Source organism: Pelobates fuscus, chromosome 1 (genome assembly GCF_036172605.1).
Source record: "Pelobates fuscus isolate aPelFus1 chromosome 1, aPelFus1.pri, whole genome shotgun sequence".
Classification (NCBI taxonomy): Eukaryota; Metazoa; Chordata; class Amphibia; order Anura; family Pelobatidae; genus Pelobates; species Pelobates fuscus.
Window position 1 is genome coordinate 131,211,650 of NC_086317.1, and position 26,547 is coordinate 131,238,196.

General features: G+C 42.5%; 1 protein-coding gene across 4 annotated transcripts in view; it reads right to left on the minus strand.

The window, feature by feature from the left end:
* Positions 1–26,547, minus strand: part of LOC134588991 (mucin-5AC-like) — a 56,106-nt gene that overhangs the window by 25,850 nt on the left and 3,709 nt on the right. Inside the window, exon 1 of one of the 4 annotated variants that reach the window (XM_063444309.1) lies at positions 25,566–25,586. The exons of the other annotated variants lie outside the window; for them this stretch is intronic. The gene's annotated coding sequence lies outside the window, so the exon portion shown is untranslated. Of the gene's footprint in view, positions 1–25,565; positions 25,587–26,547 lie in introns of those variants that run through there. 4 annotated transcript variants of the gene reach the window in all.

The following is a 26,547-nucleotide window of genomic DNA, read 5'->3' on the forward strand; positions in this document are numbered from 1 at the left end:
TTGTGCACTAGGGAGTGGCCTACTTTGGTTGCGGCATGGCCGCCACGTGGCAGTTTGGATCCAACTCTGGTACAGCGCTTACACGTGGCTGTATCAGGTAGGCCTGAACTTTACGGCCAGTTTCCTTATATTGATTGTTGGAGACAGGCCGTAAATGACTCGCCAAAATGGCTCCGGACATGCCACGAGGAACAGTGTCGCCTCATGGTAGCTAGGACTTGTTCGTCCACTAGGGCTGGTGTTAGGCCCATTTTGGACACGCCCCCTGAGTCCGAGATCCCTTTGCCGCCCCCTTACTTTCCGGTAAGAGGAAGTGACGCAAATACAGGAAGTCCTGTAACCCTTCCCTCATTACCCTCATCCACTTCCGCTTCCTCCTCCAGTACAGGATCCACCCCCCCTCGTACTAAATCTCCCCTTCCGGAACCAGAACCCACCCCCATTAGAAACGAATATCCTGATTTGGCGCCACTTCAGACTTCCGGTCAAGCTTCATCTAGCTCGGCCCGAAGTGTTCTATTCACTACCTTTTCCCAAAACCAACCTCCCACATCCCCATACCCTATATCTCCCCGACCGGAACCCATGACTGACGCTTCCCTACGTAGCCCCATCCAAACCCGACAGTTGACTGGTGCCCAACAATTAAAGCACTATCAGATGCCTCTTCGCTTAAATCCAGGGTCAGCTTATATCGATGCCGCAGGTCAAATGGCACACGCTGACCCTGTCTTCGTATATGTCCCTTTCACCACTACCGACCTTTTAAACTGGAAGACCCATAATTCCTCGTATACTGAGAAACCACAAGCCATGACTGATCTGTTCACCTCAATAGTACAGACACATAATCCGACATGGGCTGATTGCCAGCAGTTATTAATGACTTTATTTAACAATGAGGAAAGGACAAGAATAAATCAAGCAGCCATTAAAGCATTAGAGGATAGAGCCCGTGCTTTGAACCAAGCTAATCCAGCAGCATGGGCCGCAACACATTATCCCAACACTGATCCCGATTGGAACGTAAATGGTGCTGATATGGTTCAACTCAGAGCCTATAGAGACGCTATAATTGCTGGCATGAAAGCCGGAGGAAAGAAAGCCATTAACATGTCGAAGACAGTTGAGGTGATCCAGAAAAGCGATGAAGCGCCCAGTGTCTTTTATGACCGATTATTGGAGGCGTACCGCTTGTACACCCCCTTTAATCCGGAAGACGCAGACAATTCCCGAATGGTTAACTCCGCCTTTGTCAGCCAAGCTTACGGAGATATTAAGCGCAAGCTACAAAAGTTAGAAGGGTTTGCAGGTATGTCAATCTCCCAACTAATGGAGGTAGCTAATAAGGTCTATATGAATAGGGAAACAGAAAGCAAGAAAGAGGAGGAGCGCAAGATGCGTAAAAAGGCTGATATGCTAGCGGTAGCGATCGCAGGCGTAGATAAACGGGGCCCAGATAGAGGCAATAATAGATGGAGTAGGGAGCCTTTGAGTAGGGATCAGTGTGCGTATTGCAAGGAAGAAGGGCATTGGAGGAACGAATGTCCGCAAAGAGAGCAGTACGAGAGAGACCAACCCAGGGCAGGCTACGGAAACTTTAGAGGCAGAGCGAGAGGTAGAGGAGGTCCCGGAGGGAGTAATGGTTATAGAGGGAGTAATGGGAACAGAGGAAGTGTTAGGGAAGACAGGTATATTCCAGCAGCGCAAAGGTCTCGCGATAGAGAAGGTAGGGACTTTGTAGGATTGGCTGACACGGTCATGGAGGACTATTGATACCGACCGGGCTCCATCCCCCTTGGTCGAGCGGAGCCTATGGTCGATGTATCAATAGGGGGGAAAAGGAGTGCGTTCATGATCGACACTGGTGCTGAACATTCAGTGGTGACTAATCTAGTTGCTCCTCCATCTGGAAGGACTATTACTGTGATAGGAGCAACTGGAAGAAGTGCTGAAAGACCGGTTCTTAAAAGTCGACTCTGTACATTGGGAGGCCACGTAGTAAAACACCAATTCCTTTATATGCCTGAATGTCCAGTCCAATTGCTGGGACGTGATATGCTATCCAAATTACAAGCGCAGATTACGTTCCTACCAGATGGAACAACATCTTTAAAGTTTAATGGACCTTCAGGTATTATGACTTTATCCGTACCAAAGGAAGAAGAGTGGCGACTTTATACAGTGTTGACTAGCCAAAACCCTAGGAGTGATGAGACATTGTTTAACATACCAGGAGTTTGGGCAGAGAACAACCCACCAGGACTGGCCCGCAATATTCCACCAATAAAAATTGAACTGAAACATGGGGTTTATCCAGTGAGCCTAAGACAATATCACATTCCGCAGAAGGCTAAGAAGAACATCCAATCCTATCTGGATAAGTTCATACGGTATGGTATCCTAAAATTCTGTACTTCCCCCTGGAACACCCCATTGCTGCCTGTTCAAAAGCCCGGCACAGATGAGTATCGACCTGTGCAGGACTTAAGAGCAGTCAATGATGCGGTTGTTAGCATACATCCAGTTGTACCCAATCCATATAACCTGCTTGCTTTAATTCCGGGCGGGGCTACTTACTTCACAGTCTTAGATCTCAAAGATGCCTTCTTTTGCCTCCGAATTGCCGCAGAAAGTCAATGTATTTTCGCTTTCCAATGGGAGAACGCTGTAACGGGCTCAAAACGCCAAATGACTTGGACAAGACTGCCCCAAGGGTTTAAAAATTCACCTACCCTATTTGGTTCAGCCCTAAGTCAAGATCTATTGGATTTCGAGTCCATCCCAGGAGAGTGTGTATTGTTACAATATGTAGATGACTTGTTGACAGCAGCAGTTACAAAAGAAATCTGTCAGCAAGCAACGCACGATCTACTACACATTCTCTGGAAGGCAGGATACAAGGTGTCTAGAAAGAAGGCTCAGTTGTGTTTGCCAACTGTCAAGTATCTAGGATTCCATATCTCTGAAGGTCAAAGAATTATGGGGCCAGAGAGAAAAGAAGCTGTCTGCCAAATACCAATACCCAAGAATAGAAGACAAGTGCGAGAATTCTTGGGGGCAGCAGGCTTCTGTAGGATATGGATTCCCAGTTATGCGATACTAGCAAAACCTCTGTACGCAGCTATCAAAGGTACAGAGCACGACCCCTTCTTATGGACCCAAGAACAGCAAACGGCATTTGAAGATGTGAAGAAGGCTTTGATGAGTGCCCCAGCATTAGGTCTACCTGATCACACACGACCATTCTACTTATATGTACACGAGCAAAGAAGAATGGCTGTGGGAGTATTGACACAGTACTTGGGATCATGGCAAAGACCTGTTGCCTACATGTCTAAGCAACTGGATGCAGTGGCCAGCGGACTTCCACCTTGTCTAAGAGCCGTAGCTGCAGCCGCCCTGCTAGTAGCTGAAGCCGATAAACTCACTCTGGGTCAAGAACTTTATGTACGAGTCCCACATGCAGTACAGACGTTGTTGGATTACAAAGGAAATCATTGGTTTAGTAATAGCCGTATGACCAAGTATCAAGCAATGTTGTGTGAAAACCCAAGAGTGCATTTAGAGACTGTAAACACCTTAAATCCAGCTACCCTTTTGCCACAACCTACTGAAAGTCAACATGATTGTTTGGAAGTAATGGATGAAGTATTCTCAAGTAGACCAGATCTTCGTGATTTTCCCATCCAGAACCCCGATGTTCAATATTACACCGACGGCAGTAGTTATGTGAAAGAAGGGATCCGCTATGCAGGATATGCAGTGACAACAATAGACAAGGTGATAGAAGCTCGGCCACTGGCGAAAGGAACATCAGCACAAAAGGCAGAATTAATAGCACTAACACGAGCGTTACAATTGGCTGAAGGTTTAAGAGTAAATATCTATACGGACTCTAAGTATGCGTTTTTAACCACTCATGCCCACGGAGCTTTGTATAAAGAAAGAGGACTACTGAATTCAGAAGGCAAAGAAATCAAGTACGCAGCTGAAATCCTACAACTATTGGAAGCAGTGTGGGAGCCGAAAGAAGTCGGTATCATACATTGTCGAGCGCATCTGAGAGGAGATGGTGATGTAACCAAGGGAAATCGGATGGCAGATAGTGCAGCTAAGCGTGCTGCTGAATCAGGAAGACAGGAGTATGTAGGGCATATAGCTGCTCTTATACCAACTCCACTGTCCCAATGGACTCCAGTTTATACAGCTCAAGAAGAGGAGTGGTTAAAGACTGAACCGGGAAAGTATCTGGAGAACAAGTGGTATCAGCTAGAAGATGGAAGAATAGTTATACCAGCATCGCTAGCGGTAGAAATTGTCCAAAATTATCACAACGGGACACATTCTGGGAGAGACAGTACTGAAGAATCTCTTAGAAAACATTTCTACATACCAAGATTGTCCAACTTGACTCAGGCCATTGTACGCAGATGTGTAACGTGTGCTAAGAATAATGCAAGACAAGGACCAGTAAAGCCACCAGGAGTTCAGTTTATGGGGGGACTCCCCATGTCCGATCTACAAATAGACTTTACAGTGATGCTTAAATCGGGTGGACATCGTTACCTGCTGGTAATTGTGTGCACCTATTCAGGCTGGGTAGAAGCATGTCCTACTCGTACAGAGAAAGCAGGAGAAGTTGTGAGATTCCTGCTACGAGAAATAATACCCCGATATGGACTACCCTGTTCTATAGGATCGGACAATGGTCCAGCTTTTGTTCACCAGTGCCTACAACAACTGACTCATATGCTTGGTATAAAGTGGAGGCTTCATACTGCATATAGACCCCAGAGTTCTGGTAAGGTAGAGAGAATGAATAGAACTATAAAGAACCAGTTGGCTAAAATGTGTCAGGAAACCCAACTTAAGTGGAACGTTCTCTTACCCATAGCTTTATTGCGAATCCGCAGTACCCCTACCAGAAGGATGGGCCTCTCTCCTTTTGAAATCATGTATGGGCGACCACCTCCCGTACTTGGTAACTTAAGGGGGGACTTGAGTCAGTTGGGAGAAGGAATTACCCGGCAGCAGGTTGTAGAGTTGGGTAAGACTATGGAGGAGGTACAGAAATGGGTACAAGATAGATTACCTGTGAATATTTATCCCCCTGTTCATAGTTATCATCCAGGAGATCAAATGTGGATTAAAGAGTGGAATAATGTACCGTTAGGGCCCAAGTGGAGAGGTCCTTATGTTGTTCTTTTGTCTACCCCTACAGCAATAAAAGTAGCAGAAGTGACTCCGTGGATACATCACTCCAGGGTTAAACCAGCAGCAGTCGATTCTTGGCAAGTTACAGCAGATCCAGAGAATCCCTGCAAGATCCGGTTAAAACGCACTACTCAGTCGGAGTAACGAGGAATTATTGTGGATTACAAATTTTATTGTTACAGGTGTGAGTGAGAAGGCCATAATAAAGCCTGTCCGCTTACCATCACATAGTGTATAAGCCAGGAAAGTCTCGAAGGGACACCTGTGAAGATGAGCAGAACTCCATTCCCTGCAGCCCCTCACATCCTGGAAGCTGAGGCGCCATCGCACGGACGAAGACTGAGGATGACGGCGAAAGATGTGCTTTTGATAGTGTTTATTTATATGTGTTTTTATATTCAGGAAGGTAGAGGTACCGACACTCCTAGCTGTGAGGTATGCATTAAGACTACGAGAACAGGTAACCATATTTCCCAAACCCTAATTTGGCATTCACAATACGAATGTAAAGGAGATGTATCGAGATGTAGATACTTAAATATAGATTATAGTGTGTGCCATTTAGGAGTAGGAGAACCTAAGTGCTTCAGTCCGGAGTATCAGCCTCGTACAATTTGGTTGACTCTCAGGAATGGAGATCCTCAGGGGACCCTAATTAATAAAACGGTGTTAGAATCCGTACATTCTTCGGGTGTTCTGCTATTTGATGCGTGTAAAGCGATATCGAGTGGTAGAAAGCCGTGGAATGTATGTGGGGATCTTAGATGGGAGAGGACGTATGGGTCTAACGATAAATATATTTGTCCCAGTAGCAAAAATAAATATGTAAGTCCTAGATGCCCAAATAGAGATTATAACTTTTGCCCATATTGGTCTTGTGTGGGGTGGGCAACTTGGGGACAGACAGTAGACAAAGACATGATAGTGACTAAGTTGCCGACTAGCCCTTATTGTAAGTCTATGGAATGCAACCCAGTCCATATACTCATTAATAACCCCAACAAGTTCTTAGATAAGTATGGAAATTTATTTGGGTTTCAAATATACGGGACGGGTTTAGATCCTGGGACATTATTGTTTATAGGAATAGAGACTGATACGGTATCCTCCCAGACTCATCAAGTATACCATTCCTTTTACGAAGAGATGAGTATAGATAATAAGATCCCCCATAATGCTAAAAACCTGTTCATCGATTTAGCTGAAAGTATTGCCGGTAGTCTTAATGTTACCAACTGCTATGTGTGTGGAGGTACTAACATGGGAGACCAATGGCCTTGGGAAGCAAAGGAGGTAATGTCCGGTTCTGAGGCAGTTGACCAATTAATATCTACACAAGCCGATTATCATATGAGTGTTAGAGGTAAATCTGAGTGGAGATTAAAGACCTCCATCATAGGTTATGTTTGCATAGCAAGGAAAGGAATAATGTATAATACTTCTGTAGGAGAATTAACTTGTCTAGGGCAAAAAGCTTATGATGATGATACAAAGAATACAACTTGGTGGTCGGCTTCAAATGTCTCAGAACCATCTAACCCGTTTGCTAGATATGCCAATTTAAAGGATGTGTGGTTTGATCTATCCATCACATCTACTTGGAGAGCCCCAGCAAATTTGTACTGGATCTGTGGTAAGAAAGCCTATTCGGAGCTGCCACAGGACTGGGAAGGGGCATGTGTGTTGGGTATGCTCAAACCATCCTTCTTCTTGTTACCGATTGAAACAGGTGAGACTTTAGGTGTTAAAGTGTATGATGTGAATCATAGGAAGAAAAGGGGACCCATAGAGATAGGCGCCTGGGAAGATGATGAATGGCCTCCCCAGCGTATTATAGATTACTATGGGCCAGCCACGTGGGCTGAGGATGGTACCTTTGGTTATAGAACCCCTATTTATATGCTCAACCGTATTATAAGATTACAGGCGGTGGTTGAGATTATCACAAATGAGACATCACAAGCGCTCAATCTTCTAGCGAAGCATAACACCAGGATGAGGACAGCAGTCTACCAAAATAGATTAGCCTTGGATTACCTTTTGGCAGTAGAGGGAGGTGTATGTGGGAAGTTTAACCTAAGTAATTGCTGTCTTCAAATAGATGACGAAGGGCAAGCAATAGCTGAGCTTACTAGCCATATGGTTAAACTAGCGCATGTGCCTACTCAGGTATGGAAAGGGTACAATCCAAGTAGTTGGTTTGGTAGCTGGTATGAGTGGTTTGGAGGGCTTAAGGCAGTGGTAGGTGGAGTCCTACTGATTTTACTGTTGTGTCTACTCCTACCGTGTCTTATACCCTTAGTAGTTAGGTCTGTGCAAAGCCTGATAGGAAGTATAGCAGAGAGGAAGGCTGCTGCACAGATAATGGCGATATATAAGTATAAGGCTCTAGATCAGGGAGAACCAATGCAAGAAGATGAATGTTGAAGATTCACATCATAAGATAAGTCTGGTCTGGTTCATGGTAACCTGAGGTATATGCAAACCAAGGTTAAGTGATGCCTCAAGTAATTGTGAAATATCAGAGGCATCAAAGGGGGGAATGTGATGTAATTCCAGTAAAATACAAGTTTAGCAGGCTAAGATTGCCACAAGGCATATGTATGTATATGTGTTTGTAGTATCAGTTGGTTAATTACACGTAGCTAAGATACTGTCATCACTGTACTGACCAGGTGCAGGAATGTAAGAACTGGAATTACGCGTCCCTCTCCTTTGTATCAGATGAGCCACGTGGTTAGACCGGATGGATGAGTTTAGACTCTATTCATTAAATAGGTTAAGGGTATGTGTGGGTGTAGTTAATTGTGGGAGGAGCTACAGTGCTATATAAGGAATGTACTCTATGTATTCAGTACTCAGACTTTGCTGTATTTTGGTGACGCTAGTCCCTCTGAGTCCCGATCGGTGATCCAATAAAGAATCTCTTCCTTCCTGAAGAAACCTGTGTCCATCTCTCTGTGCTTGGCTTCCGTCAGTTTCTCCGGTATCAGTAACATTAGTACCATTAGCATTTCAGATAGATCCTATATATAGGAACAATACAGAACTAACATACAAGGTTGATTTACTAGTCTTCACAGATGAGTTCAAAGTTCAAAAAAACTTTTTAAACCATAAACAGTATATATTGTACTAAGTTTACTGTGATAAAAGTCTTCCATATCACAGTGTGACACTTGAGCTCAAACATATCACAGGTTGGAGTTATATCATAGTATAATGTTAACACATGCTTTAAAGGACCACTCTAGGCACCCAGACGACTTCAGCTTAATGAAGTGGTCTGGGTGCCAGGTACCTCTAGGATTAACCCTTTTTTTTATAAACATAGCAGTTTCAGAGAAACTGCTATGTTTATAATGAGGGTTAATCCAGCCTCCAAATCCTCTAGTGGCCGTCTCATTGACAGCCGCTAGAGGCGCTTGCGTGCTTCTCACTGTGAAAATCACAGTGAGAGCACGCAAGCGTCCATAGGAAAGCATTGTAAATGCTTTCCTATGCGACCGGCTGAATGCGAGCGCGGCTCCTGCCGCGCATGCGCATTCAGCCGATGACGTCGCGATCAAGATGGAGAGGAGGAGGAAAGCTCCCCGCCCGGCGCTGGAAAAAGAGGTAAGTTTAACCCCTTCCTCTCTCCAGAGCCTGGCGGGAGGGGGTCCCTGAGGGTGGGGGCACCCTCAGGGTACTCTAGTGCCAGGAAAACGAGTATGTTTTCCTGGCACTAGAGTGGTCCTTTAAGTACTTAGTGTGATAGAAATGAATCGACACTATTTAAAAATGAATTAAAAACATGATGTAATCAAATTTGCTTAACATCACTGTCAATCCTTACATTCAATCGGAGACTAATAAGTATGCAGAAGTTCAGTGGGTAAATCTTGGGTTAACATTAGACGTTTCTGTTTAAAATTAATTAAATCTGTACTATTTCTCTTAAAAAACAGTCAATAACCATATCATAATTTGTTGTAGCCACAATAATAATACGGGCTTATGCAACTTTAAAATTAAAATACATTTTAAAAAATTATAGAAAAAGGGGATCACATATAAATCAATCGGTCAATCCATCAATAAATAAGTGCATTTAAAGTACATTAAGAGAGATGTGATATTTGTTAACCTTATTTGCACCAATATTGCAGGGTTTTCTGGAAATATAAATATAATTCAAAACATTTCCAAATGACAAGCTTGCGGTGGGTAATGCTACTTTAAACTGGTACTTTCGGGGTTATTTACTATAGTGAGTACTGCCAGAAATGTAACATTAATTTAAAGTGAATTTCAAAATTTAGGCCTTAAATTGGCTTTAGGCCTTGAAGTTGACATTCATTTTGATTCTAGGCAATTTAGTGAATAACCAGGTATCATAAATGCTCCACTTATGGTGCTTCACCCTGGAATATTTACCTTTTAAATCCTTCGCTCCCCTTCCCAATTCTCCATTGAGCCGTCCAAGTATATGTAGTACGTGAGCACATGAAGACAGCTGTCAATGTTCAAGTAAGTGTTCTTTCAGTGTACTCTCAGGTGCTGTGCTGGGTGTATACATAGAGATGGCACAGCTCCCTGCTTGGCCCTGATCTTTGTGTACTTACTCTCATGCCGTCTAAGGCCTCGATTTAATAAGCTTTCCAAATGATTTATTACTCTTTGAGAAATTTTCAAAATGATTTCTCTACAGAAGTCACCATAAAAGTCTACTGGAATTTTTGTAGATAAATCATTTTGAAATGTTTTCAATAGTATTCAATTATTTGGAAAGCTTATTAAATTGAGGCCTATGGGTCAACTGAATTGGAGAAATAAATATTCTCTGTGTGATGCCTATGGGAAGGAAGGAGGAGCCCAGGAACCGGTAATTAACACACAAAATGCAAAGGACAAGGATTGTATTGTACATTTTCAACTTTCTAGAACCCTGACCACTAATATAAGTTGTAGAGTAATGGTGCTTCGGGTGAACCTATTAATGAAGTAATAAAAAAGATAATGGGTGGCACAATTTAGCTGTTTGTACCTATCACAATTACAATTATTTATATAGAGCCAACATATTTTGCAGCGCTGTACAATACGTAAACAAGACACACACTTAATTCGAACAAAACATAATTGATATATTGGAAAAGTAGGTGAAGAGGGTCTTGCCCAAACGAGTTACAATCTAAATATGGACAGCTTGACGAGTTCCCATATGTATAGGAATAAGATTATCTTATAATTGTATAAATAATAATAAAGTATCACTAGCATAAGATATTCCAGTTTTTATATTTTTTATTTGAAGAACTTCAGTGGGATATGGTAGCAGGTCTGCTCTTCTATGTTCTATTGATCTGGCTGTACTGTGCACAAATTTTGTTATTGCAGTCAGGCCATTTTAGCTGATCAATCCCTAAAATATGTAGAGCAAATCATGACTGCACATACGTTAAAAATATGTATTCACTAAAGAATTAGCTGAAACCAAGTACAAAGATTTAGACCAAAAATATAGGATATTTTTTTTTTCTAACTTTGCAATTTTAAAATAAAACTTTGGAAAAATAGATGTACACATGGGATGTTCCAATGAAGGTGGAGCTCTGGCTCTTGCTGCTGCACCAGCTGACAAAGTTATTAAAAGCTATCCTTGTATGTCTCTGCACCACCTTATTCATGCAAGGGAGCTGCTGGTCTGCTCCCTGGCAAGGTGCAGATCACTTTAAATGCTTCCTCATGATGCTGGACTACAGACAGAGATGTGGACCATAAGCTCCACCCACCGCACTGCCAGAGACCTGGACACTGCAACTATAACCACATTAAGTAGTCAAATCAGTTTAGGACGATTTGACAACTTACCCATCGAGCACCTGCTGCCTCTGCTACTGGTCTTCTCCTACATGAGAATGTGGTTATTACTACAGAGCTAGGCATGGTCATTCAGGACCACACTCATTGCCTGAGAGCATCATCTGAGCACTCTCAGACAATGTGGCCGTAGATCAGCCATGCTTTATTCAATAGACACATTGGCTGCTACTGCCTGATGGTTTGTCTACTTACTATGATAGAGTACCTGGGCACTCCTGACACCATAACCACTACAGTTGGATGTAGCAGTAATGGTGCTTGGAATGTTCCTTTACAAATATTCATCTTATATAAGCATTAAAAAAAATAATGTAAATAAATTATTCTTGAATGCACAACCTAATGTTTGGAGCTGTGTTGTTAACTTACTGAAACTCCAGGCTTAGTAAATTATATCCATTGCGTCAAATATGGCATGTTAAAAGAGATTAATATAACAGAAACACTGCTATATAATAAACAACAAAGAAAGAAAGACTGTGAAATAGAACAACATTAAGCAGTACTAAAATATAATGCTTCTTAAAATTAAGAACGACTGCCCCAAAGGTACATTCTTCAGAATGAAGCAGGTTATAAAACCACACCTAGACCAAATAAATCCTTCAGAGCTTTGGAAGGTGTGAGACAGCATTCGTTAATGTCATGTTCTGACGTCTATAACTGTGTAATGTGAACAATGTTGTCCCAACATATGAAACAGGCAAAGAGGGACACTTTAATTTAAGGAATGTGAGTAGGGGTGTGGCCAGGGACAGGGCTGTTCTGGGAAATTTAGGTGACTTACTTATAACAACGTATGCACCAAAAACTCAATTTAGAACAAGAACAAGGTATCTTATTTACACAGACTGCTTTCTATACGCATTTTTTGTAGTTTAAAGACTAATTGCTCTAAATATTTTGCTGTGGAGCTCTGGTATAAATTCAGACACACCAACAATATGGAGCTCCTAGAAAAAGGAACATTAGGATAGAAAAGAGGGACAGAGGTATTTGGGCCCACACTAGTGACTGTCCCACTTAAATAGGGAAGTTGGGTATACAATGTGGAAAGGTTATAGTAAATTCTATAATGTCAAGCATACTTATGGCCATACATGTTCCCTTGTACCTGAAATGGAAGCTTGTGAGGTACAATAATACATTCCATTTGACATCTGCAAAGTATGTTTACATACTCTCTTAAATATTCTCTAGAAATTTATTTTTGTTTGTCAAACACAAAAGGGTGCATCAGGTATTATTGTACTTAAATAACCAGGTGCAAGAGCTCGAATATCATCTGCTCTTTATATAATATGATTCCCTTTGTATGTCTAACATAAAAAGGTGTATATAATTCATTCTGCTATCCATCATAATTGACTGGACCTACATTTTGACATTTTCATATATTGCCCTTGCTGATTTAAAGAGGTCTACAACCTGGACCGGTAGAGTGGCAGCAGTAAAAATGCTTGTCTTGCCGAGGCTGCAGTATCTTTTTAGGACTCTGCAAATTGGGATACCGAGGAGTTTTCTCCTGGAAACCCAAACTCTTCTAAACAAATTTGTATGGGAGGGGAAAAAACCTAGGGTTGCGGCTGAGGTTTTGTACAAACCCTTCAGAAAGGGAGGCATGGGCATGCCTAACGTTTCACGCTACTACACCGCAACCTTAGTGGGCACATTGTTATCAACATTTAACCACACAACACCTCTCGCATGGAGCCAAATAGAAGCGCTGCACACAGAGGGAATACCTCTATCCTCCTTAGTTTGGATACCCCCAAAAAATAGACCGAAATACAGGAATATGTATCCCACATCAGCAGTTACATTCCAGGTCTGGGACAAGTTTTTCGGGACACACTATCCAAGGATGTACATATCTCCAGCCATGCAAATGCAGGCATTCCAAGCACTTTAACTCTTTAAAAGAGACATATAACCTCCCACAGCGGGCCATATTCCCAAACCTACAAATAAAATCCTGGATCAGGAGACACTGTAGCAAAAACACAAAAGACGCACAAGGTCAACAGTTGATAGAGGTAGAACGCATTTGTCTTGCTTCAAAACCACCCAAAAAGGTAATATCGTTCTTGTACAACACAGACCTAAAATACAACACTTTTGAGAAAATGGGATTCATGACAGCATGGGAAAGGGACTTCAACCACAGCATAGCAGAAGAAGAGTGGTCTAAAATCTTATTGACCCACAAACAGCTCACTTTATGCACCTCACACATCGAAACTAGCAGAAAAGTTATCTACTGTTGGTACATGGTCCCTATTAGACTGTAGCACCTCAATCGCACAAAATCAGGGACGTGCTGGAGGTGCTTAAACGCACCAGGGACCGTGCTCCATACATGGTGGTCCTGTGAAAAACTTAGACTTCTGGAAGGGAATTTCAACTATCATAGAAGGTTCCACGGGCGTTAAACTGCCACATGAACCAGAAACCTACCTACTGCTTAGGTTGCCTGGAAAGATGCCCAAGGCTAGGGGTTATTTAGCATACAACATAATTACAGCAGCACTAACAATAATCAGTAGATCGTGGTTATACGCAGCCACACCTAGCATTGACACAATAGAGACCACAAAGACGTATGAGATTATGGCAAGACGACTGCGGCCCCCAAGACAGTTCTGGACCATAGCTTGGAAGGAATGGGAAATATGGCGTCAGGGTAACCCACTTGTGGGAATGGTTCCACACACCCATTAGAATACATAACCTACCCAGGAGCAACGCACACACACCACCGCCCACCAGGACTGCTCACAACAAACCATAACACACGATATTTTGGCTGTACATGCTAATTATGTAATCAAGTAAGGGAACAACACCTCTTAAATTATTGGACCTATGTTCCTACGAGATAGCAGAACGCCTCAGACTGGAGGAGGGATCGGACCGCCCACGCTAGCTGAATCATTCTACACCACTTTGAGCTCTCTAGAAATCAGGGAGGGACGAACCTACCCCCAAACTCCCTGCTCCATTCCCCCGCCCCTACCAATAAACTTTAATAAAATGTTTTACAAAACAAAGAGTTCTACAAAAGAATATTTATAACAAGAAGTCTTAAAGGATCACTATAGGGTCAGGAACACAAACATGTATTCCTGACCCTATAGTGTTAAAACCACAATCTAGCACCCCTGGGCCCCTCATGCCTCCATAAATATAGAAAAATCTTACTGTATTCAAGCATGAAGCTGTAGATCTGCATGCTGTTTGCCTCAAAAAAACAAGCAGTCTGCTGATATCATCAGAAGTGGTGGCCTGATCCAATCACAATGCTTCCCCATAGGATTGGCTGAGACTGACAAAGAGGCAGATCAGGGGCAGAGCCAGAATGATTCAAACATAGCCCTGGCCAATCAGCATCTACTCATAGAGATGAATTCAATCAATGAATCTCTATGAGGAAAGTAGTTCAGTGTCTGCATGCAGAGGGAGGGGATACTGAATGTTTGGATGCATTTTAGGCAGCCATGACCCAGGAAGGATCTCTAACAGCTATCTAAGGAGTGGCCAGTGAAGTTATCACTAGGCTGTAATGTAAACACTGCATGCTCTCTGAAAAGACAGTGTTTACAGCAAAAAGCCTGAAGGGAATGATTCTACTCACCAGAACAAATTAAATAAGCTGTAGTTGTTCTGGTGACTATAGTGTCCCTTTAATTAACAAGCATAATTCTTAAAAGACAAAGAAAATATAACTATACCTGTTTTGTTCTTTACCTAAAAAAAAAACTATTTGACAATATTCAGATGCTCAGTAAACAACACTTTTGCAAGAGACACGGTTGCATCAGAGAACCCCAAGGCATGAAAAGCAAATGAGGATTCAGACACCTTGAAATAGCCTCCCTAGAGAAATTCTAGAAAATTAGAGGCACATTTTGCATGAGTTCCATTGATACCGGAGAAACTGACGGAAGCCAAGCACAGAGAGATGGACACAGGTTTCTTCAGGAAGGAAGAGATTCTTTATTGGATCACCGATCGGGACTCAGAGGGACTAGCGTCACCAAAATACAGCAAAGTCTGAGTACTGAATACATAGAGTACATTCCTTATATAGCACTGTAGCTCCTCCCACAATTAACTACACCCACACATACCCTTAACCTATTTAATGAATAGAGTCTAAACTCATCCATCCGGTCTAACCACGTGGCTCATCTGATACAAAGGAGAGGGACGCGTAATTCCAGTTCTTACATTCCTGCACCTGGTCAGTACAGTGATAACAGTATCTTAGCTACGTGTTATTAACTAACTGATACTACAAACACATATACATACATATGCCTTGTGGCAATCTTAGCCTGCTAAACTTGTATTTTACTGGAATTACATCACACCATAATTACTGTATTTGTCACATGTAGATATTCCAGCTTTTCAAGTCAAAGCTTTTCAAGAAAAGCTGGAATATACTAATTGAGAAATGCTGATAAATGGTCTGCAGTGCCATACGCAGGAACAGCATGTTGTGGTATTGTGATAAAATGCAGATGATCCAAAACAAGCCTAATTGTATATATCTTGTAATAAATTTAATTGGAGTTAACAATGATTTTACGATTTTCTTCCTGATGCCAAAAGCCACCTGGGTCTTTCTCCATCTAAAGCATTTTCACCAAGCTCAACCCCTATAAATATATAACAACAAAATAATCAATAAATAATTAAAATAAACAATATTGGCTGCCATCCCACTAAATATAGTCAACTTTGTGGATATAATACATAAACAAACATACGGGGCATAAAAATATATCAAATAAAATGATTTATTAGACATTAAAGGGACACTATAGTCACCTGAACAACTTTAGCTTAATGAAGCAGTTTTGGTGTATAGAACATGCCCCTGCAGCCTCACTGCTCAATCATCTGCCATTTAGGAGTTAAATCCCTTGGTTTATGAACCCTAGTCACACCTCCCTGCACGTGACTTGCACAGCCTTCCATAAACACTTCCTGTAAAGAGAGCCCTATTTAGGCTTTCTTTATTGCAAGCTCTGTTTAATTAAGATTTTATTATGCCCTGCTATGTTAATAGCTTGCCCTGCAAGAGCCTCCTGTATGTGATTTAAAGTTCAATTTAGAGGTTGAGATACAATGATTTAACCCCTTAACGCCGTTACGACGTACCATGCCGTCCTGCATTAAATGGGCTTTAAAGCCGTTGCGACGGCATGGTACGTCATAACGGCTTGCAGCCCCAGGAGGTGAGTTGTACTTACCTCCGCCGCGATCCTCTTCTGGGGGGCTGCCTGACAGCCCAGGCAGGCCCCCTCCGGCAAATGAGGCCCCCGGGGGCCATGTGATCGCTCTCAAAGAGCTCTGGATCTGCCAGCAGGGGGACTGTCTGAAATATCAGACAGTCCCCCTGCTGGTGGGAAAGTAAAAAAAAAAAAAATTAAACATGTGTAAAAATAAATTAAATATATTTATATATATATATATATATATATATATATATATATAATATGTATATATATTATATATATTATATATATAATATATATACATACATACATATTATATATATGTAACGTCATATGTAACGTCATACAAAGTGTATTTTAATACTAATATAAGTATATATATTAGTATTAAAATACACTTAGAATGACGTTACATATATATAATATGTATATATAATATATATATAATAGATGTACATATTGTGAGCGTAAAAGTGGCATTGTGGTTGATGGAAGATACATCAGGCCTGATTTGCTAAACTGCAACCTGAGAATTTTCAGTTAAATGCCCCAGGGAAGATGTTAGTGTTTGCAATCTACATTGCTGAGGTTCTGCAAAACATGGTATGGGTCCCTGGGGCAGAGTATTTGGAGAGTAGGGTGGGCCAATGCTCCAACAGCATTAGTTGCTGTGTAACAAACCACAATTTAGATCTTAAGAGTTAACTAAATTGACACTCACCTGTAGCTAGTCAATTAGTAGACAGACCTTTAAATGAAGAGGGCAGCCTGCTGCAGAGTGAGGGAGGAAAAGACAGCTAGGAGAGTGAATGACAACTGTGTTTGTTGCAAAGACATTTCTTTTGTTTGGAAAATTGGTAAGTGGGAAAGCCACCCAATTGCAGATAGCAATTTCCTGTCTAGTAAGAGCTCAAGTAAGAGCAAGGGATTTTGTTTGTTTTTGTTATTATTTAAAGCACCTGTTTTCTTATTGAATAAAAAAAGGAAAACCGAGCTGACTGTGTCCTGGACTTTATATACCCTAGAAGGCGGTGGTTACTGCAAGATCTGTGACAACCCTACCTGTAAAAGAGGTGGTTTGTTACATATGGTGGAGAATGCGGGCAACCACGTAAGCCTGAGGGTAGGAGTCAGTTAAAGCTCAACATGGAGGATGTTATCAAGGCTCTGATCCAGTCCACCTCTGTGCAACAGGAGACTAACAGGAGAGCTGCAGAAAACAGTGCAGCCCTGCAGCAACTGGTGCTGGCCCAGGCAGAGGGTGCTAAAATCCTGGCCAAAACACAAATGGAGTGCACCGAGTCCTTGGTGAAACAGCTTGTTGTGACACAAGCGGAGATGTTTAAAATAGCCCGTGAGGAGCAGCAAAAAGTCACCCAGGGGCTACAACAGGAAATCCGAGCTATCTCTGGAAAATTGAATGGAGACCCTGATGGAGGATACCAGGGTCAGCCAAAGGCGATTCGGGCGAGCCACTATCTTCAGAAAATGACCACATCCGATGATGTAGAGGCATACCTTCTGGCATTTGAGCGCACTGCTGAGAGAGAGGGATGGCCGGCTGGTGAGTGGGCAAGCATACTGGCACCGTTCCTAAGTGGAGAACCACAGAAAGCATATTATGACCTAGAACCAGCCGAGGCAAGTAACTACAGCAAATTGAAAGCTGAAATCTTGGCACGACTGTGTGTAACCTCTGCAGTACGTACCCAAAGGTTCCACTCATGGTCATATTCTTCAGACAAAGCCGCATGCTCCCAAATGTTTGACCTCATACACCTTGCACGGAAATGGCTACAACCTGAAATCCATTCAGCTAGCCACATTGTGGAAACCTTAGTTATGGACCGGTTTTTGCGTGGTTTAGCCAAAGTGACCCCCATACCGCTGACCAACTGATTGCCTTGGTAGAAAGATATGTGGCTGCAGGAGAACTGCTATGTCCTACTTTAAAGGAAAACCCGTGCAATCCTAAGCCCCATGATTCGGCAAGACCTGGTAAGACTGTTCAAGGTTTAAGGGGAGCTGAAGAGCGGCAGCTCTATACACAAAACACCAGGGGGGCATCCAGGTCTAATAGGCCTGGGAGAGGAACTGATTGGTGGACAGATTTCACTGTCAAATGTTTCAGGTGCAAAGAGGCTGGTCATATGGCCAAAGACTGTCCATTGGGGGATGAACCTATGGAATGCAATATGGGCAAAGAGGGAGCCCGTTCATGTACTGCCCTAAACCAGTATTAATAGGAGATAACCCAGCTCAAACTAGTGAGGAGCCTACTAATACTACAGACAAGGATAAGGACCTAATTGATATTGGAATTAGTCCAGGTAATTTTAAAAGTGCTCAGTGGGAAGATCCCACTTTAGTGACAGCTAGAAATGATATTAAAGTTGTAAACGGGGTTGCTAATCAGCCAGGAGAAGCCCTACCGTTCCCCTATTTTGAAGTACAAAATGACCTAATGTACCGTGTAGAAAAAAGGGATTCAGACGTCATTAAGCAGCTGTTGGTTCCTCAGACTTACCAAAATATAGTACTAAAGTTGGCTCACAGCCACGTATTAGGGGGACATTTGGGAGTCGAAAAGACTAGAGAGAGAGTCCTTAGAAGGTTTTACTGGCCTGGAGTGTTTACTGCTATTACAAACTATTGCTCTTCGTGCCCAGAGTGCCAGTACAGGGCTCCTTTCAAGACTTTTCGTAGTCCACTTGTACCCTTACCCATAATTGATGTGCCTTTTGAAAGGATCGCTATGGACTTAGTGGGGCCACTGGTAAGGTCTGCTAGGGGACACCAATATATATTAGTCATCTTGGACTATGCAACTCGTTACCCTGAGGCCATTCCCTTGCATAATACCTCTTCAAAGGTAATAGCTAAGGAACTTATGTTGATGTTCAGTAGGGTGGGTATCCCTAAAGAAATCCTGACAGATCAGGGGACCCCGTTCATGTCCAGAGTCACAAAAGAGTTGTGCAGGCTCTTGCAGGTTAAACATCTTAAGACCTCAGTATATCACCCACAGACTGATGGTTTAGTAGAGAGGTTCAACAAAACCCTTAAGCAGGGGCGTATTAGCCGCGAGGCAAACAAGGCATTTGCCTTGGGCGGCATTTTCCAGGGGGCGGCAAAAAAAGCCGCCCCCAAACGCCCAGGGCAAATGCCTTGTTAGCCTTGCGGCTAACTGACATGCCGTCTGGGCGGTCTGCTGGGCAGTGCTGGCAGGCGGGCGGGCGGCCGGCGAGGGAGCACTTCCTCTGAGCTGTCTGATCAGCTCCCTCGCGCGCCGCACAGTGAGGCTGGGAGCCGGAATATGACGTCATATTCCGGCTCCGCCTCCCAGCCTCACTGTGCGGCGCGCGAGGGAGCTGAGCAGACAGCTCAGAGGAAGTGCTCCCTCGCCGGCCGCCCGCCCGCCAGCACTGCCCAGCAGCCACTGGACCACCAGGGAGAAATAGGAACCCCCCAGCATTCCCAAAGGTAAGGAGGCTGGGGGGGTGGTAAATTAAAAAAAAAAAATGTGTTAAATATGTGAGTGAGTATGTGTGTCTGTCTGTTAGTGTGTGTGTGTGTGTGTGTCTGTCTGTGTGTCTGTGTCTGTCTGTTAGTGTGTGTGTGTGTCTGTCTGTGTGTCTGTGTATGTCTGTTAGTGTGTCTGTTAGTGTGTCTGTTAGTGTGTGTGTCTGTTAGTGTCTGTTAGTGTGTGTGTGTGTGTCTGTTAGTGTGTGTGTGTGTGTGTCTGTTAGTGTGTGTTTCTGTTAGCTAGTGTATGCGTATCTGTAAGTGAATGTGTGTGTGTGTATTTAGAAGGCGGGGCGGGGGAAGGGTGGGGTGGTGCGGGCGGGGGGAAGGGTTGGATGGGGGTGGGGCGGGCGGGAGGGGGGCGCCTGAGTTTTGTCCTGCCTAGGGCAGCACAAAACCAGGATACACCACTGCCCTTAAGAGTATGTTACGCAAGGTAATTGATGCAGATGGAAAGAACTGGGATTTTTTATTGCCATATCTACTGTTTTCCATTAGGGAAGTTCCACAGGCCTCCACGGGCTTCTCTTCTTTTGAATTATTATACGGAAGACATCCCAGGGGAATATTAGATATTGCTAAGGAGACCTGGGAACAGGAGACTACTCCCCACAGGAGTGTAATTGAGCATATAGCTCAAATGCAGGATAGAATGGCCACCATCATGCCTATTGTCAGGGAACACATGCTGGAAGCCCAGCAGGCTCAGAAAAGCAGCTATAACCGTAATGCTAGAGTCAGGGTGTTCCAACCTGGAGACAGGGTATTGGTTCTGGTCCCTACTGTGGAGAATAAGTTCCTTGCGACTTGGCATGGACCCTATGAAATAATAGAAAAAGTGAGTGATGTCAATTATAAAGTCAGACAACCAGGGAGAAGAAAGCCTGAACAGTTGTATCATATAAATCTGTTAAAGCCAAGGAAGGACAGGGAGATCCTGATTGCTTTAAAACCTTCAGACCCCCCTATAGTAGAGCCAGAGGTGAACGTATCTGAGACTCTGTCTGTGCATCAAAAGCAAGAGGTCAGAGATTTTATAAGAAGAAATAGGGATGTTTTCTCGGTAGTTCCAGGAAAGACTAAAGTGATCAAACATGACATAATAACCGAACCAGGGAAAAGAGTTAATCTCAAGCCCTATAGAATTCCTGAGGCCCGGAGGGAGGTTATAAACTTAGAAGTTAAGAGCATGTTAAAACTTGGAGTCATTGAAGAATCCCAGAGTAACTGGAGTAGTCCTATTGTATTGGTGCCAAAACCTGATGGCACATGGAGGTTCTGTAATGACTAACGCAAGTTAAATGCCATCTCAAAATTTGATGCCTACCCAATGCCCAGAGTTGATGAGTTAATAGAAAGACTGGGTAAAGCTCGTTATCTAACAACCCTGGACTTAACCAAGGGTTACTGGCAGGTCCCTCTCACCGAAAGAGCCAAAGAAAAGACAGCCTTTTCAACACCCAGTGGCCTATTTCAGTACACTGTATTGCCATTTGGGTTACATGGGGCACCTGCCACATTCCAACGAATGATGGACAGAATTCTTAGACCTCATGTTCGTTATGCTGCGGCATATTTGGACGATGTCGTCATCCACAGTACAGATTGGGAATCCCACCTCCCCAAAGTTCAAGCGGTGCTTGATGCCGTCCGCTCAGCGGGTCTAACTCCAACCCTTCCAAGTGTACAATTGGTTTAGAGGAAGCAAAGTACTTAGGTTATTCTATTGGGAGGGGTTTGGTTAAACCACAGGAAGCCAAAGTAGAAGCCATACAAAAATGGCCACAGCCCCTTACAAAGAAACAAGTAAAGGCATTTTGGGGTTTAATTGGATATTATAGGCGGTTCATCCCAGATTTTGCTACCATGGCTGCACCTCTAACAGACCTTATTAAAGCCAAATCCCCGGTCATAGTTAAGTGGTGCCCTGAGGCGGAAGAGGCTTTTAAGAGTCTGAAGGAAGCTATCTGTAGCCACCCTGTCTTGGTGACCCCAGATTTTTCCAGGGACTTTATAGTTCAGACTGATGCTTCTGATATTGGCTTGGGGGCTGTTCTTTCACAGGAATACCAGGGTGAAGAACACCCTATATTTTTTTTGAGCAGGAAGTTAAACCCACACGAGAAGAACTACTCTATTGTTGAGAAAGAGTGTCTTGCCATTAAGTGGGCATTAGACTCTCTAAAATACTACCTGCTGGGCAGAAAGTTCCGCTTGATAACGGACCATGCTCCTCTGACATGGATGTATCAGAACAAAGAAAATAACTCCAGAGTAACCAGGTGGTTTTTGAGTTTACAATCTTTTAATTTCACTGTGGAACACAGGGCTGGTCTGCGACAGGGTAATGCTGATGGGCTGTCGAGGGTACACTCTCTGATTTCCATGGTCGCTCAAACCAATAGGTATGAGCTGGGGGGGAGAATATGTGAGCGTAAAAGTGGCATTGTGGTTGATGGAAGATACATCAGGCCTGATTTGCTAAACTGCAACCTGAGAATTTTCAGTTAAATGCCCCAGGGAAGATGTTAGTTTTGCAATCTACATTGCTGAGGTTCTGCAAAACATGGTATGGGTCCCTGGGGCGGAGTATTTGGAGAGTAGGGTGGGCCAATGCTCCAACAGCATTAGTTGCTGTGTAACAAACCATAATTTAGATCTTAAGAGTTAACTAAATTGACACTCACCTGTAGCTAGTCAATTAGTAGACAGACCTTTAAATGAAGAGGGCAGCCTGCTGCAGAGTGAGGGAGGAAAATACAGCTAGGAGAGTGAATGACAACTGTGTTTGTTGCAAAGACATTTCTTTTGTTTAGAAAATTGGTAAGTGGGAAAGCCACCCAATTGCAGATAGCAATTTCCTGTCTAGTAAGAGCTCAAGTAAGAGCAAGGGATTTTGTTTGTTTTTGTTATTATTTAAAGCACCTGTTTTCTTATTGAATAAAAAAAGGAAAACCGAGCTGACTGTGTCCTGGATAAAATAAATAAAATATTGAAACAAAATTTAACATAAATTATATATGCATATGTAATTTCATTCTAACTGTATTGTTATTAATATATATATATATATATATATATATATATATATATATATGTAACAAAATACACTTAGAATGACATTCTATATATATCTATCTATATATAAAATACAAATAACCGCTAAATAGATAAATACGTATAATTACATAAAAGATTACATTAGTATACATGTAGAATTTAAATACCTATAAATGCATATATATTAAAATTCTACGTGTATATTTAAATAATCTTTTAACGTAATTATGTGATTTGATTAATTAAAATTTGATTGACATGCCTGACAACACAGGGAGAAAGTGCAGAGAATTTAATTCGCAAGCACTATATTTGACCCTGTAACTCTCCAAGACACCATAAAACCTGTACCTAGGGAGTACTGTTTTACTCGGGAGACTTCGCTGAACTCAAATATTAGTGTTTCAAACTGGTAAATTGTATTACAACGATGATATTTTAAGTAAAAGTGACGTTTTTTGCATTTTTTAACAAGCGAACTGCACTTTTATGGTCTATATTATTGTTGTAATATGTTTTACTGTTTTAAAACACTAATATGTGTTTAGTGAAGTCTCCCGAGAATAACAGTACCCCCCATGTACAGGTTTTATGGTGTTTTGGAAAGTTCGAAGTCCCATATAAGGCTTGCATTTCATTTTTTTCACATTGAAATTTGCCAGATTGGTTATGTTGCCTTTGAGAGCGTATGGTAGCCCAGGAATGAGAATTACCCCCATGATGGCATACCATTTGCAAAAGTAGACAACCCGAGGTATTGCAAGTGGGGTATGTCCAATCTTTCTTAGTAGCCACTTAGTCACAAACACTGGCCAAATATTCGTTTTTTGCTTTTTTCACACAAAAACAAATATGAACGCTAACTTTGGCCAGTGTTTGTGACTAAGTGGCTACTAAAAAAGACTAAACATACCCCACTTTCAATACCTTGGCTTGTCTACTTTTTCAAATGCTATGCCATTATGGGGGTAATTCTCATTCCTGGCTACCACACCGTCTCAAAGGTAACATTACTAATCTGGAAAATTTCAATTTGAAAATGGAATCAGGGCCGGCCTTAGGCATTTGGGCGCCCTGTGCAAAAAATCTTCACAGCGCCCCCCCTTCCCGTCCCCCCCTCCCCCACTCCTTACCCCTTCCCACACACCCTGTCACACACACACACACACGCAGACAGTCACACACACGCGCAGACAGTCTCACACACACACACACACAGGCAAACAGACACACACAGGCAGACAGCCACACACACACACAGTCAGACACACACACTCACTAACAGACAAACACACTCACAGACACAGACACACACACACACTAACAGACACACACACTCACCCACATTAACACATTTTTTAACATTTATTTAGACCCCCCCCCCAGCCTCCTTACCTTTGGGAATGCTGGCGGGGGTCTCTTCCTCCCTGGTGGTCCAGTGGCTGCTGGGCTGGGCGGGCGGCGCTGGCGGGCGGCTGGCGAGGGAGCACTTCCTCTGAGCTGTATGCTCAGCTCCCTCGCTGCAGAGTGAGGCTGGGAGCCGGAATATGACGTAATATTCCGGCTCCCAGCCTCACTCTGCAGCGCGCGAGGGAGCTGAGCATACAACTCAGAGGAAGTGCTCCCTCGCCAGCCGCCCGCCAGCGCCGCCCGACCGCCCAGCAGCCAGGCATGTCTGTTAGCCGCAAGGCTAACAAGACATTTGCCTTGGGCATTTGGGGCGGCTTTTTTTGCCGCCCCCTGGAAAATGCCGCCCAAGGCAAATGTCTTGTTAGCATTGCGGCTAACAGACATGCCGTGTGAGCTATGCGGCCGCAGGGCGCCCCCTGCACCATGGTGCCCTGTGCGGCCGCACAGCTCGCACACCCCTAAGGCTGGCCCTGAATGGAATGTTCTATATTTGACCCTGTAACTTTCCAAAACAACATAAAACCTGTTAATGGGGGGTACTGTTGTACTCGTGACACATGGCTGATTACAAATATGTGCATTTTTTTGCAGTAAAACAGTATTATGAAATTCACAGTTAAAATGTCAGACGGAAATGCAAATGTAAAAAAAAATCTTATTTTCTCAAATTTTTTTTAAATGTTATTCATAATAAATTATGTTCCATATATGAATAGTTAATGATAAATTAAAGCCCTGTTTCTCCTGAACAAAATGATATATAATAAGTGTGGGTGCATATAATTTGAAAGAGGGGAACTACGGGTGAACAGACATATAGCGCAAATTCCAGTTTTCGTTTACGTTTTGTTTTGATCAGAACGTGCACTATTGACTCCGTCCTGAAGGGGTTAAGGTAAATTACATCTGTTTGAAAGTGAAACCAGTTTTTTTTTCATGCAGGCTCTGTCAATCATAGCCAGGGGAGGTGTGGCTAGGACTGCATTAACAGAAACAAAGTGATTTAACTCCTAAAAGACAGTGAATTGAGCAGTGAAATTGCAGGGGAATGAGCTATACACTAAAACTGCTTTATTTAGCTAAAGTAATTTAGTGTTCCTTTAAGTATCATTAACATGTGACAGATCACGGCGATAATCAATTCAACTAACAGTGTATAATTACAGAGAGACATAAAGCACATAAAACCATTCAAGGTCTATGCACCAAAGTTCTAGTGATATGAATGTAGCACGCTAGTACCTGGTATAGACGTCCAGTCGGGTATAAGCAATCCAAGCAAACTTAGCTTAATAATAATCCAGGTGACGTCAAAACTGTCTAGTATTATAAATAAATTCAACCCACAAAGGGTTCACAGTTCATGGGATATATTAAGTATAGATGCTCGAATCCACAATGGAATAGGCAGCCACTGCTCAATAAGAAATCTGCTACACACGTGATTAAAACTGTACTGATTGCAGCAGCTAAATCTACATGTTTCGTTTCACTTGGAAACTTTGTGAAAATACAAAGTAGATATAAGTAGTCAAACAAAGTTGTCAAACCGGTTCTTTTTAATAAAGCCCAAATGAAGGGGTGGGATAAAAACAAGTTTTTTTTCCAATTTAGTCTTAAAGGAACAGGGTTTTCCCAAAAAAACAGCATCTCAATTAATTTTTAGAAGAACCACCATGAGAATCTTCACACAGAAAATCTAAAAAGATATTTACTGTAAAACTTATTCTAGAAAATATATAAACTCCCCATGATGTAGGTAATATTCAGAACCGGGTTGACATAATTACAAATATCATTGCAAAAATTAATACAATATAATATAACAAATATTGCATGAAACATAATGAATGATGCATAATGTATGAAGTAGTTGCTGCACAGGAAATTTTATAAGACAGAAAAATGTAATTCCTCATTAAGACCATTTGGCCGCAAAGATCCCACCGTTAAAATCCAAGCAGTCTCTGTAGTTAACAACCTTTTCTTTCTCCTTTCAACATCCCATTCGTGTGGGATCCACTGTATTCCCATTACCCTAATTTCTTTGGGATTGCTGTTGTGCACTGCTTGAAAATGTGTTGCTATTGCAGACTTCTTGTCTTGCTTGAGAATTGCTATACTCTGCTTTCTAGAGACTTACAGGTTTGCCCCAAATACTGTAGTCCACAGGTAAAAATGAAAAGGTAAACCACAAATGTTATATAGTAGTGAATCCTGTGGG